The following is a 14,033-nucleotide window of genomic DNA, read 5'->3' on the forward strand; positions in this document are numbered from 1 at the left end:
GTGTTCCACCTCTCCTATTACTGTCTCGCTTCGATTTCCCGACGTGTCGCCCGGTGTTAATGCTAATGGAGTGCTGTATCAGTGAGGACCGTAAAGGTGATGGCTAGCCTGAGTGGACTTCTGTCCCGTATAAAACCCCGTCTCCAGATGGGCCGGAAAGGAGATTTAGTGACGGGCGGAGGGGTCTTTTAAATGAGTGAGTGCAGGAAACGAGGAGGCGCTTCCCCGACGCCCGGCCATTTGGACCGGAATGGCACGGGGGTGACCACCGGGGTCCTGTCCATTTGCAAGATTGACAGCACAATCAGAGACATCTTAATCACATCCGCGTGTCTCGTTAATCAAGGCAAGTGCTACTGTTAAATGTAATGCCATAATGTCCATCAATGAGGCGCTACGTTTCCGCTAATAATTTGGCTAACCTTCAAGGAAAGTTCACTCATTTGACAAACGGAAGCTCATCCGTGGTTGCGATTCCTAATTCAATTATGGGCATTGTTTTTAACTTTGTTGCTAAGCCCATGTTGTTGCTACCAGATCCCTTAGTCTACTATTTTTCAAACATTTTCAACATTTTCATATTTCAAACAATATAGTTTAAGTCAATTTTTTAATGGTTTTTATTTTTTATTTATTTTATTTTTGTCAACTTTCCTAATATAGTTTTAAGGTTTTTTTATTTTTACTTTTTTTAAATTTAAAAAAAATATGTACAATTTTTTTTAAATTTATAAAAAAATTATTTTTTAAATTAATTAATTTTATTTTATTAATTTTGATTTTATTGATTTTTATTATAGTTTTTTTAATTTAAAAAAATGTTATTTTTTTATTTGTTATTTTATTTTATTTCATATTTGATCATATTTCTCCTCTTTTGTAGAGAAGTATTTTATTTTTATTTAAAAAAAAAATAAAAAATATATGTAATTTTTTTTAAAGTATAAAAAAATATTTCTTTTAATTAATTAATTTTATTAATTTTGATTTTATTGATTTTTATTATTGTTTTTTTAATTAAAAAAATGTTATTTTTTAATTTTTTGTCATATTTGATCATATTTCTCCTCTTTTGTCGAGAATTTTTATTTATTTTTATTTTTCATATCATATTTCATATATCATATTTCTCCTCTCTTGTAGAGAAGTATTGGATGACATTTTTAGCTAATTGCTTATTTTTAGCCTTATGCATTATTTTAGCTGTTTGAAGATGAACTATATCAGTAAGTTGAAGTATTTGTCATTTTAGAAATAAGGAGTATTAATGTTTAAAAAGCAGCAAAAATGGCCGTAATGACAAAAGTGCAAACCTATACCTACATTTCTGATTTCAAAACACAACTAGCGTGGCTCTTTGGAGGGGGCTCCTGGGGCTTTAAAAAAGTACAGCCCCCACAAAGCACTATAATCAATAACTTCCCAAGCCCATTGTTAAAAAAAATAAAAAATAAAAAATACCATTTCCATCCTTGGGCTGCTGAGCAGGCGGCTTCACCGGGAAATAGCCACATATCATTCTCACCCGACAACTAGCATGATGAAAAATAGTTAATGACTGCCACAGAGCAATATTGATTAAGAGTGAGAATGTGATCATTTTGGATTAACTCGCCTGCCCTGTCAGCTCTGCCGGGATATTAATGCATTGCAAAAAATATGGATTGCTGCCCATTCCAGCCGCCTGACAAGAGGAATATGCCAATCATGAAAATGTTCTACCGTCCACATGGGAAAGCTATGATTTAGACCCTTTGCTCCAACTTATACTATCTATTATTACACCCGACACTGATTTAATGGCGCTCCGAACGTGGCATTTGAAATATCAATTTCCCATGATTAAAGTTGTCACAGTTAAAAGAAGTAAATGTGGACAAGAGAGACGGCGTTCAATTGAAATGTCTTGCTTGATAAGGTCCGGATCACAATGATGGCGCCAGCGTCAGACAATCCCGTGACAATCAAGAGTAGGGTGGTCCTTATTTTTCAACTTTTATGGCCAGTAGTTTTAGTTAGGACAGTATGGACAGATTCCAGCCAGATTCATTCATAATTCATAATTAATTCATTCATAGAGCACATACACAACAAGGAACAATGTTTTTCCTCCTACTATGCACTGCGCGTCCCACGCTGATGAGGCGTGTTCCACCCACAAACGTAATACAAACCTGCAGCTTTGAATGTAATAATCCCGCTAATGTAATAAATTTCCCACAAACGTAATAAAATTTGCCCGCTGCAAACGTAATACTGAATTTCTTAATATAATACTGAAATTATTACATTTTGTTTGTGGGCGTACATGTGCGTTTTAGTTACAGTATATTATTGTATGTGTGATTTTGTGTGTATATGGGGAAGAAATTATCAAAAGAAATAATAAAATATAATAATAGTAATAATTTTATTTAAAAAATTGCAATTATCAAAATTATTTTTTAATTTAAAATAAACTATAATTTAATAATTAAAGATTCCTTAAATGTATTCAAATTATACTCTTTGAATAATACTTTTTTCCACAAAAAAAAGAAAAAAAAAAGAATTATCTTGTTAAAATCCTCAAAATGACAACAACAATAACCACAAAGATCATTATTTTGTCTCATATTACATTTGGGGGAAGTTATTACATTTACAGTTTTTCACTTTCCCACATATGGAATAAATTCAGTATTACGTTTGCAGTAGGCAAATTTTATTACGTTTGTGGGCAGTTATTACGTTTGCGGGTGTAACAAGGCGTTCAAGTACAGTGCGTACTTCTGTTTTTTTTTTTTATTAAAGCTTCAAAATATCTCATCATGACGCCAAAGAAAGTTGCAAGTGCCAAAATGTGAGAAAAGCTATCAAATTCAAGGGATCCATAATTTGGTGTTACAGCCCGGGACCCTGGATACTACAAATAACATCACACATATCACCGCAGGGGCTTAATAAACAATAAATACTATATCAAAAATAAAGTAAAGCAGGATTCAGCCAGAATGAAGGGGAATATAATTAGAAATAGCCAAAGGACAGACCTATGTCACTCCATGCTTATTGGGGGTGCATCCCCACTAAAGGAAGAAAGTCATAAATAATGGCCTGCAGGTAAATAGCCGCTGGTTCTTTATTATTATTATGGCTGTTTTCTCTTCTTCGTCCTCGTGAAAATTCAATATAGTTGCACAGCTCCTCTCATGCTATCCTTCCCTTTAAGGTATTTAGTCCCCAATCCAACACAGTGGCTGCATGGTCAACGCATCTTCAGCAAAGATATTAAAAAACCTCAAGTCAAATAAACGCAGACACTCTAATGTTCAAAAAGTCATAAATTAAACATATGGGGGGGGGGACAAGTAATATCTTTTGTTTGTTTCACTACAGAATCCATATGAAAAATGTAATATATCTTGAGGAGGATTAATATCGTGCATGCTCATGTTGTATAGTATTTTTTTTAACACATACGTGAAGTAGGGTGGTCCTTATTTTTCAACTTTTGAAATTTCATGCTCTCACCCCACCAATATGTTAGGATAAATGAAAAAAAACATTTGGGCCAAATTTTATCAATATTGATAATATTTAGAGGTTGCTCAACAACTTTGAAGTTTGACATATTCTGTGCATATTCAGGAGTTTTCGCACATTATGATAATTTGTGCAAAATTGGTTTAATAATGATCATTAATTTGAGTTTATGACAGCATTGGACTTATTGTTTCTTATTATGATGCAGAATATGTGAACTACATATTAAATATGAGTGACAACAGTTCCATCGCATTATTGCTTAGATCAGGGGTCTCAAACATGCGGCCCGCGGGCCTAATGTGGCCCGCAGGACACTAGTTTGAGGCCCCCGCCTTGATATGAAAGTTTAATATTTGATATGGATGCTGTATGGTATCATGTACCCAGAAAAAATGATTACGTTTGATTCATGTTCATGTTAAAGGTTAAATAACTGCTAACAGTTATCCTCCCTATCCGTGTGGAAGTGGTAAGTTTTTGGTTATTTAAGATGAAAGGAAATAACTCGAAGGCTGCCGTTGAGGTCGCTAGCTCTCTAGTTTGCGAGTTAGCATGTGTCTCAAGACCCTGCAGTTGCGCAATATGTTGTAAATAAAAAGAGTATAAATGTGACTATAGTCGTGTTTTGTCATGTCTACAGGGCTCTAATAATGCTTTGTTCATTTTAATCTGGAAAAAATCATTTGTCTACCCACCAACTATATGTGCTTTCTTAACTTTTTATTATTTGCTGTTTTTTTATTATTATTATTATATTTCTTTATTACTGATTGATTGATTTTCTTTATTCTTTATTTGTCTATTTATTTTTCATCTAATTTTGTGCAGAAAAATAAAAATTAAGTGTGTTTCATCTTTTATTTCAATGATGTCATTTACTTGTATTTTTCTGGTTACCACTCTGTCACAGTGACTAGTCAATAAAGGTAATGTTTTATTTTATTTTGCTTTGCGTTCTTAAAATGGTACAATTTCCTCAAAAACCAGCAATTCTGGAAATATTCAGAGGCCTTGAGCAACCTCTAAATATTGTTAAAAAAATTCAAAATTTTGCACAGTGTGTTTTTATTGATATCCTAACACATTTAGAGGGTGAGAGTTGAACATTTCCAAAACAAATTTTTGACCCCCCATATAAGGACCACCCTAATGTAAAGTGTTGCAGCACTTTACCCGTTCTTAAAAACAGTGGCAAACGCTTGTACGGATGTTAATACATGATGAAAAACTCAGCTACCATAAGTCAAATTGTGAAATTGCCGGGGCCTTCCGCTGTATTTGAAATCATCTTCTAGCAAGATGAAAAACCATGAAGTCATTTGTCCTCCTCAAAGCTACTTCCAGCACCACTGAGGTTTCCGCTCACACACACCAGCTGAGGTAATATAAGCAGCTTAGCGAGTGAGAACTCTTGAGGCAAGGGATGTAGCCTCGGTGACATCTTAGCCAAATATTGCATATCTGGACCACTGAGGAGAAGATAGTTGCAAAACGATAGTATCAGTGATTGACGTTGCTGTCATGTCAAAAAATAAATAGTGAAAAGCAGCTTGTCATGTTGTGTGCAGACAGCTTTAATAAGTATAGAAAATTCCATGTAGAAATTGTCTTTGTGTGTGGACTAAGTCTTGGCTTGAAAGAGTGCGGCGACAACAATAAACAACACTATCAGCAACTAACCAGAACCTCCCGAGCCCGTCACAATCTGTGACAATGAGTTCTGGCCAAGAATGGCAGGCTTTCACCCCCCCCAATCCGTTTTTGTTTTTTTTTTTTTTTCAATTTGGCTTGGCATTCCATGAAATAAAGTCTAATTAAACAATGATGGATTCCTCTTTCTCTCTCTGTCCTATTGACTTTGTCACAGCACTCATCCTCTCGGCAGTACAAAGTGCCATGTTTAATGCCAGCTGGGGAGAAGAACGGTTGTCGCATGCCGTTTGTTTTCATATCTCGCTTCTTCGTAAAAAAAAAAAACAAAAAAAAGCGGCAGCGTGGACTCGGGGAGTAAACCAGCGTGATGACTTTTTACTTTAGAGTGCAGAGAAGAAATATGATTAAAGCCAACTTGCATCTCTTAAAAGTCGTCAAGCTACTTCTCTCTCTCTCTCGAATGAGTAAGAGTAAAAATGTCATCAATTGTTTAGACAGTCTGACCTTGTGTGCGAATACTCCTGAATAAAAAATAGCACTGTAAAGTGTATATTTCTATGACAAAAGCAATTTCAGCAATGATTTCCTAATACACTCCTGATAATAATAATAAAAATACCAGCTGAAAATTGACATTTTGCGCTTCGGCTGCGCTACGGCTGCGCTTCAGGTGTACCTCGCCTGCGCTTCGCCTGCGCCTCGAATAAACTACGTCGAAGCTGGCGAGTGGCCTCCTCCCCAATGCACCGCCACAGCCATTTCAGCACAGTCCAGTCTACCAAATTACCAAACTGGCTGCGCACAGTGGTGCGCCGGACCAAATTACCACTGTGTGGGCTGCACCACGCTCTGCCACACTGCACCACCTTACACTGTGCCACAAAATTAGAGCCCATTGTGTATACGACAATGACACAAAACAAGATTCTAATATTACTTTTAAGAAAATATACTCTGTGTGATTACTATTGGCCCCACCTTTACACACCAAGACAAAAAGACAAGGGTAAAAGGGCTCACTCCGTTCACGCTGTTCTATGGAACAAACATGCCTAAGTGCGGAAACCAATGCACAGGGTGAAATCTCTTCCTAACTACGTTTGTAGGTCAGAAAAGTGAAAAAAGCATAATAGGTCCTCTTTAACTTTTTTTTTGCCTGAATGTTTTCATCTTGCAAGATTTGAGACACTAATGAATGATTATGAACGTAGAACAAAGGTAATCGGAGTCGCAGTGTAGCCAACTATACATTCAGGGACCTCTCAACAAAGTCTGACATCTCAACGCTTAACAAAAAAAAACATCAATGAGGCATAAAGACAGACTTTTCTAACAGTATTATGTTGTTGTTTCTGCAGAAAAAAAATGCGTATTTCGCTGATTTTTTTTAATTTTTTTACCTGAAATGTGCACATTTGCAGGGCCGTGAAATAGGGTGGTCCTTATATGGGGGGTTAAATATTTGTTTTGGAAATGTTCAACTCTCACCCTCTAAATATGTTAGAATATCAATAAAAACTGAACTGTTGTCACTCATATTTAATATGTAGTTCACATATTCTGCATCATAATAAGAAACAATAAGTCCAATGCTGTCATAAACTCAAATTAATGATCATTATTAAACCAATTTTGCACAAATTATCATAATGTGCGAAAACTCCTGAATATGCACAGAATATGTCCAACTTCAAAGTTGGTGAGCAACCTCTAAATATTAATCAATATTGATGAAATTTGGCCCAAATGTTTTTTTTCCCCTTTATCCTAACATATTGGTGGGGTGAGAGCATGAAATTTCAAAAGTTGAAAAATAAGGACCACTCTACCGTGAATGCTGAATCACAAATACTGCATATCCAACATTCAGGTCAGGTCAGAGTTTCCCTTTGTAACGCTAAATCTACCTAAACAGTTATGTGACATTTGTATGAAAAACTGTACATGTTTTTGTTGCACTCTAATGCTAGTAAAATGTGAAAGAGAATGTAGACTAATTTTCTATCCCTTATGAGCTTTTTCTCTGAGGCATTTTGATGTTTCAGGTTGCTATTGTATGTTGTGTTCCTACAGTATTAGTATATCAGTCTATGGAAGTGCCACACAAAATATACTTCAATGGTAATTCCATCCAGGATTTCCAAACTGTAAAGCCGATGTGCGAACCACCAGGTTTCTGAAAGCTCTGAGGAAAATGTATCAAAATGTAACCGGTAAAACAAACAATACTGCAAAAAAATACCGCCAAATTCCAAGCAGCAGCAGTGAGCCGAGACGAGATGCCTTTTACATCACAGCCCACCATCATGGCGGTGTGCGGGAGAGCAGGCAGCAGCTGGAGACCACACCCAGTCTGTCTCAGCAGAGGCATCAAATATGCACGTGCCGGGCAGGCAGCCTTGAGCGCCAGCACACAGGCTCCTGCTGCGGGGCTGCAGAGAGTAGTCAGTCGTGCTATATACTCACGATGGATGTTTCCCATCACGCAGCTCAATCAGCCACCCAATGATTCATTTCACAGACACTTGGGTAATTACAGGAGACTGCTCTTCACCTCTGGGGATGAAACTGTGAAAGAGAGAGAAGAGTGGCCGGGTGGGGTGGGGTGGGGAGTGAGGACATGGAGACGACAGTGTGAGGAATGAGTGAGTGAAAACAAAAAAAAGAGGCAGACGATGGAGTGGGAGATGTGGAGGAATTCATTTAACAGGTGTCAATGGCCTTGTTGGGGAGGGAAACACATTTTCTCCCGTACCGCCAAATGAGGCGAATCACTGATGTGTGAGCTCCCCCCGACAAACCATTTACAACCAAATGTGACAAAAACAACAAACAGAAACACAGAAAAATATACACCATGTGACCTTTTGGGGCGCGGCATAAAAAAACAAGAGTATGAGGAGGGGTATGAATAAAGATGCATGAGCTGAGCTGGAGAAAAAGAGCTTCTGAAGGATACCACTGAAGTCCAGTGTAAAAGCGCCACCTAATGGAGAAACCCGGGACATAAACATAGTCACATGGTTCAGGTAGAGTGAATAAAGAATGGTAGTACAGTAGGTGGGAGAGGCGCGTCCAATCTTCACACACACATTCAATAGTCTTTATCGAGTTCAATGAAGTGTACAGAATATCGACTCGGGTGACAGTGTAAGTATAGCGAGCGTAGCAAGGAGCCCGGTGGACGCAAACGAGGTTATGGAAACTGTTGCAAATGTTGAGCGGGTTCAAACAGGCGGAACAAAAAAAAAAAACAATCTCATTGATTTTTGTGCACGGTATGAGCAGCTTAGCGTACTTCTAATACTCAGGTGGTTGCTCATAGATGATTAAAAAAAAAAAGTGTAACACCTCCCATATCATACCTTTATCATGGAATAAATCTGAAGATATATTTCCCATAGGAAATTCATATTTTTAGAATGTGTGCATAATATAAGAAAATGATCATAAGATGATAACATAAAAAAATTACCAATTTTTTTCCAGACACATTTCACATATTTAAATTAGCCTGCTTCATGCTATTAACTGTACATTAAGGCTTGCTAGCATTAGCCATTTTGCTTATGTTCAAATGCTCTACAACACATTTTGTAACAAATACTTAGCAGTCAGCTGTTTACTTTAGCAACTTTCTAAACTCTTTATAGCCGTTAAAATATAAATTATCTCTACTTGGTACTAACCTGTGGTACAGAATAAGGAAGACAATCCACGATGACTTGACGTATATTCACCCTCTGGATTTCTTCTTCCTCTGTCGTTTTGTCACCTACTCTATACCACCATCGCTGTTAGCACCCCCTAGCGGACATTGCGGTATTACACCCAAACGCCAACAATGGAGATTTGGTTAATATTCACATATATTCACCCTCAGGATTTATTCTTCCTCTCAAAAATAACACTTCAAATATCATAAGATGATAACATCAAAATTTACCAATTTGTTTCCAGACACATTTCACATTTTTCAATTAGCCTGCTTCATGCTATTAACTGTACATTAAAGCTTGCTAGCATTAGCCATTTTGCTTATGTTCAAATGCTCTACAACACATTTTGTAACAAACACTTAGCAGTCAGCTGTTTACTCTAGCAACTTTCTAAACTCTTTACAGCCGTTAAAATATAAATTATCTCTACTTGGTACTAACCTGTGGTACAGAATAAGGAAGACAATCCACGATGACTTGACGTATATCCACATATATTCACACTCAGGATTTATTCTTCCTCTCAAAAATAACACTTCAGATATCATAAGATGATAACATAAAAATTTACCAATTTGTTTCCAGACACATTTCACATTTTTCAATTAGCCTGCTTCATGCTATTAACTGTACATTAAGGCTTGCTAGCATTAGCCATCTCGCTTATGTTCAAATTCTCTACAACACATTTTGTAACAAATATTTAGCAGTCAGCTGTTTACTCTAGCAACTTTCTAAACTCTTTACAGCCGTTAAAATGTAAATTATCTGTACTTTGTACTCACCTATGGTACAGAATAAGGAAGACAATCCACGATGACTTGACGTATATTCACCCTCTGGATTTCTTCTTCCTCTGTCGTTTTGTCACCTATTCTATACCACCATCGCTGTTAGCACCCCTAGCGGAACTTGCGGTATTACACCCAAACGCCAACAATGGAGATTTGGTTAATATTCACATATATTCACCCTCAGGATTTATTCTTCCTCTCAAAAATAACAACACTTCAGATATCATAAGATGATAACATCAAAAATTACCAATTTGTTTCCAGACACATTTCACATTTTTCCATTAGCCTGCTTCATGCTATTAACTGTACATTAAGGCTTGCTAGCATTAGCCATTTCGCTTATGTTCAAATTCTCTACAACACATTTTGTAACAAATACTTAGCAGTCAGCTGGTTACTTTAGCAACTTTCTAAACTCTTTACAGCCGTTAAAATATAAATTATCTCTACTTGGTACTAACCTGTGGTACAGAATAAGGAAGACAATCCACGATGACTTGACGTATATTCACCCTCTGGATTTCTTCTTCCTGTGTCGTTTTGTCACCTACTCTATACCACCATCGCTGCTAGCACCCCCTAGCGGACATTGCGGTATTACACCCAAACGCCAACAATAGAGATTTGGTTATTTTAGACTTGACGTATATTCACATATATTCACCCTCAGGATTTATTCTTCCTCTCAAAATAACATTTCAGATATCATAAGATGATAACATCAACAATTACCAATTTGTTTCCAGACACATTTCACATATGTAAATTAGCCTGCTTCATGCTATTAACTGTACATTCAGGCTTGCTAGCATTAGCCGTTTCCCTTATGTTCAAATGCTCTACAACACATTTTGTAACAAATATTTACTAGTCAGCTGTTTACTCTAGCAACTTTCTAAACTCTTTACAGCCGTTAAAATATAAATTATCTCTACTTTGTACTAACCTGTGGTACAGAATAAGGAAGACAATCCACAATGACTTGACGTATATTCACCCTCTGGATTTCTTCTTCCTCTGTCGTTTTGTCACCTACTCTATACCACCATTGCTGCTAGCACCCCCTACTGGACATTACGGTATTACACCCAAACGCCAACAATGGAGATTTGGTTATTTTAGAAACAAACAACTGAATTTTATATGTATGACATGAACTATTACTACTCTTAAATACTCTAAGCATATTTATGCATTTTAAACATTTTTTAAACAATGTTACCTTATATTTTATGTACCTTACACAAACGTTTTCCTTCTTTGCATGTGAGACAACAGGTTCCATACCATCTGCCTCCCTATGCAATGCTTCTACTTCTAAGGCTTGTCCCCCTACCCCCGTTTGCATGCCTCACAAGCAGCCCCCCCATCCTTGTTGCGACTCTATTTTTCCACAGCCCCCCCCCCCCCCCCCCCCCGAGTGCCGTCTTCAGAATTGTGATGCTTTGTTGGAGAATTCCAAGGCTATGGAGAGCAGGTGCAGGGGGCATTGTGACAAGTGCAATTTATCGGCTGCTCCCAAGCAGAGGGAACGCATTCAATAACGTGCTGGGAAAGATTAATCCTTCCACACGAACACCAAACACCGGGCTGGGCTCGCAGGGTGCGGCGCCGGAGGTAATTTAAACAAGCAGCACGCCCAACACGGTAGTTAGTTGTAAAATAGCAAAATATTTGCATCCCAAATCCATTTAATTACACTTAATCTCTCTAGCGTGATATCACGTCATAAATCAAAGACTGGCAAGCTACCGCCGAGGCCATACATTACGCTTTTGGACAATTTGTCTCTGGCTATAATTTGTTCTGGAGGCGATGCAGTTGTGACTTTGTGTGCAGGAAAAGGTCAAGACAAGACAAATGAATTGCCAGCGAGCATCAGGCTTTTGTGGCTTTCACCTCACCTGTAGATATAAATAACATCGTATGGCACAAAGCAACGGGAGTGCACCCTTACACAAAGATGACAGTAGGAGTTCTTCTCGGCACGAACGATGAAGCACCATTGACGGTCTTGGGGGTAGGGGGGGTTTTAGCAGCAGCCAGACGTGAAGAACATCTGCATAGAGAATGCATTTGGTTAAAGCTCGATCGCATGACCACAACTTATTTGACAGACAGGTGGATGTTTGCATGTTATGTGTACAGAGTAGAAAAAAACAGACCACTGCAACGTCACAGTGCTTGGAGTTGGGTAAAAAGAAGGATACTTAAGACTTGATGGCCCCGGAGAGTGGGACCAGCAATGGCTTTCTGTATTTACATTTGGTAAATTAAAACCAGGCAGACCAAAAATAAATGGCATCTATGTTAATCTAAAACAGGGGTCTCAAACATGCGGCCCGCGGGCCAAATGTGGCCCACAGGACACTAGTTTGAGGCCCCCGCCTTGATATGAAAGTTTAATGTTAAAGTTTGATATGGATGCTGTATGGTATCATGTACCCAGAAAAAATGATTACGTTTGATTCATGTTCATGTTAAAGGTTAAATAACTGTTAATAGTTATCCTCCCTATCCGTGCGGAAGTGGTAAGTTTTTGGCTATTTAAGTTGAAAGGAAATAACTTGAAGGCTACCGTTTAGGTGGCTAGCTCTCTAGTTTGCGAGTTAGCATGTGTCTCAAGACAGTTGCAGTTGCGCAATATGTTGTAAATAAAAAGAGTATAAATGTGACTATAGTCGTGTTTTGTCATGTCTACAGGGCTCTAATAATGCTTTGTTCATTTTAATCGGAAAAAAATAATTTGTCTACCCACCAACTATATGTGGTTTCTTAAGTTTTTATTATTTTCCGTTTTATTATTATTATTATATTTATTTATTACTGATTGATTTTTCTTTATTCTTGATTTGTTTATTTATTTTTCATCTTATTTTGTGCAGAAAAATAAAAAGTAAGATATTTGAGAACAGTGGAATGTTTTATCAGAGCTTTTATTGTAGAAAATCGGAACCAAAGCACTGAAAAAGTTTGTATATTTTTCTGTTTTTAATCATCATGTACATCATGTGAATAACTAGCACAAAAAACAACCTCACAAGAAATGAAACATATATTAAAACAAAAGAAAATGATATATTTACTCAATAGAGAGATATTACAGGCCAGATTATACTATAGGCAAATGTATATATAGGATAATAAAGTAATAATTACTAAATAATTGAAGCATATGACACAAATTGTCCCCATCTCAGAACATCATTAGCGCTGCAATGACGCAACACTGCCATCTAGTGGTAGCAGAAAAGACTGTCATAAACATAAATAATAATTAAACTGTAAAGCACGGGTGTACAACCATTTTCCACAAACTGAATTTTTTTTAATGTGATTGCAAAACTTGATATTTATTTATATTTTTAAAAATTATGGCTAAAAAAAAATATATATATATATATATTATATGTTTTGTGTTAAAATCTGTCATTATTATGAAGCTTTTGCTATAATAATGGCCTAAATGCTGTATATTTCAAAATTTTGAAAACAAATCATGGGCAGAAAATGGCTCATGGGCCACACTTTGAACAACCCTGCAGTAAATAATAAGATAATAAGATAGGATACATCATATTGGAGTTTTATTCTTTTGTCATCGAATTGAATTCTGCACGTCAATGTGATTTTTTTTAATGTAAACATATTGAAAACAAATAAACCATTACCACGTTCCTTCTCCTAAGCTAAAAAAAAAAAGCACCTGACGTTCTCAATTGTACACAAGTGCTCCCGCTCTTACATAACATGCAGGAGGAGGTCATCTCCAGCAGCTCTTACGGTGCTCTCGTGTCAGCAAATTATGCATAATATGGATTCCACAGCGAGATAAATGTGCAACACCAAAATAGAGCACAGTTAATCAAACAGCGGTCTGTGTATGAGAGTGAAATATGGGAGCGCTGCCCGGAAAAAGGTCGTTAGTCTCGGTGTCCCACTTGGTGGTACTTGGTACAAACTTTTATACGAATACCAAATGTGGCCTGTGAACTTATTATTTTACTATATATTTTATGATGCCTATGTATTTCATATTGAGCTGGTATAGAAGGACTTTCAGTTCTTACCTTGACCTTCTGGTCTCCAGGCGAACTCCAGAGGGTAGGAGGCAGAAGATGGAGTGGTTTTGCTGTAACATGTGACACGCGTGTTAGCACAACACAATACACAACTATGGGACGTCTGAGACTTCATTAAAAATGTTTGGCCTAAACTAAACCGAGCAGATACTTGATACTCACCATTGAGGGCCAATGTGCAGTAGCCAGTCAGATCCGATAGATGGCAGCGTTTGTCTCCCAAATTATTATGGTATTGTATTGTATGGCAGTGT

General features: G+C 37.1%; 1 long non-coding RNA gene across 1 annotated transcript; it reads right to left on the reverse strand.

Moving 5' to 3' along the window:
* Window positions 1-4,697: 4,697 nt before the first annotated feature.
* Window positions 4,698-11,006, reverse strand: LOC131134945 (uncharacterized). The gene is made up of 3 exons (XR_009131496.1): window positions 9,342-11,006; window positions 8,871-8,988; window positions 4,698-7,749 (listed from the first exon to the last, which is right to left on the reverse strand). It is a non-coding gene; the product is annotated as an uncharacterized LOC131134945 (long non-coding RNA).
* Window positions 11,007-14,033: the final 3,027 nt, after the last annotated feature.

This window comes from Doryrhamphus excisus, chromosome 8 (genome assembly GCF_030265055.1).
Source record: "Doryrhamphus excisus isolate RoL2022-K1 chromosome 8, RoL_Dexc_1.0, whole genome shotgun sequence".
Classification (NCBI taxonomy): domain Eukaryota; kingdom Metazoa; phylum Chordata; class Actinopteri; order Syngnathiformes; family Syngnathidae; genus Doryrhamphus; species Doryrhamphus excisus.